Genomic DNA, 1,647 nt, shown 5'->3' with positions numbered 1-1,647 from the left:
GTAATAGCCAGTAAGAATTAGTACAATACCAGTTTTAGGTATCGATTATTGACTTTTTAGCTGGCTTTGGTGCCTTGGACATGAGCTAGGACCTTAAGATTCTGCATGAAAGGAGGACTTGCAGCCGAATTGCATGGGAGAATGTGAAAAGTGTTCATATGTAATAAAAACCTGAGAAATCCGTTCGTTTTCGTCATTTGTTATCGAATCGACTTAAAGCCAGATCGTCACATTGGCCGCTCTTCTCTCTGAAACGGTTGTACTTATCGTCTGCAAAGCTATGTCGCGTGCTGCGGTATGCGGAGACACTAAAAGCACCATAGTAGAACACAGATGAAGCTTCTAAGATGATGTAATAGCCAGTAAGAATTAGTACAATACCAGTTTTAGATATCGATTATTAAGTGTTTAGCTGGCTTTGGTGCCTTGCACATGAGCTAGGACCTTAAGATTCTGCATGAAAGGAGGACTAGCAGCCGAATTGCATGGGAGATTGTGAAAAGTGTTCATATGTAGTAAAAACCTGAGAAATCCGTCCGTTTTCGTCATTTTTTATGGAATCGACTTAAAGCCAGGTCGTCACATTGGCATCTCTTCTCTCTGAAACGGTTGTACATATCGTCTGCAAAGCTATGTCGCGTGCTGCGGTATGTGGAGACACTAAAAGCACCATACTAGAACACAGATGAAGCTTCTATGTTGATGTCATAGCTAGTAAGTAGTAGTACAATTGAAATTTTAGATATCGATTATTGACTTTTTAGCTGGCTTTGGTGCCTTGGACATGAGCTAGGACCATAAGATTCGGCATGAAAGGAGGACTAGCAGCCGAGTTGCACGGGAGAATGAGAAAAGTGTTCATATGTAGTAAAAACCTGAGAAATCCGTCCGTTTTCGTCATTTGTTATCGAATCGACTTAAAGCCAGATCGTCACATTGGCTGCTCTTCTCTCTGAAACGGTTGTACTTATCGTCTGCAAAGCTATGTCGCGTGCTGCGGTATGTGGAGACACTAAAAGCACCATAGCAGAACACAGATGAAGCTTCTAAGTTGATGTAATAGCCAGTAAGAAGTAGTACAATTCAAGTTTTAGGTATCGATTATTGACTTTTTAGCTGGCTTTGGTGCCTTGGACATGAGCTATGACCTTGCGAATCTGCATGAGAGGAGGACTAGCAGAAAAGTTGCATGGGAGAATGTGAAATGTGTTAATATGTAGTTTTAACCTGAGAAATCCGTCCGTTTTCGTCTTTTGTTATCGAATCGACTGTAAGCCAGATCGTCACATTGTCCGCCCTTCTCTCTGAAACGGTTGTACTTATCGTCTGCAAAGCTATGTCGTGTGCTGCGGTATGCGGAGACACTAAAAATACCATATTAAAACACGGATGAAGCTTCTAAGTTGATGTAATTGCCAGTAAGAAGTAGTACAATTCAAGTTTTACTTATCGATTACTGACTTTCAGCTGGCTTTCGTGCCTTGGACATGAGCTAGGACCTTAAGATTCTGCATGAAAGGAGGACTAGCAGCCGAGTTGCACGGGAGATTGTGAAAAGTGTTCATATGTAGTAAAAACCTGAGAGATCCGTTCGCCATCGTCATTTGTTAACGAATCGACTTAAAGCCGGATCGTCACATTGGCCGC

Source organism: Schistocerca gregaria, unplaced genomic scaffold (genome assembly GCF_023897955.1).
Source record: "Schistocerca gregaria isolate iqSchGreg1 unplaced genomic scaffold, iqSchGreg1.2 ptg000043l, whole genome shotgun sequence".
NCBI lineage: Eukaryota > Metazoa > Arthropoda > Insecta > Orthoptera > Acrididae > Schistocerca > Schistocerca gregaria.
This window is presented reverse-complemented; position numbering follows the sequence as displayed.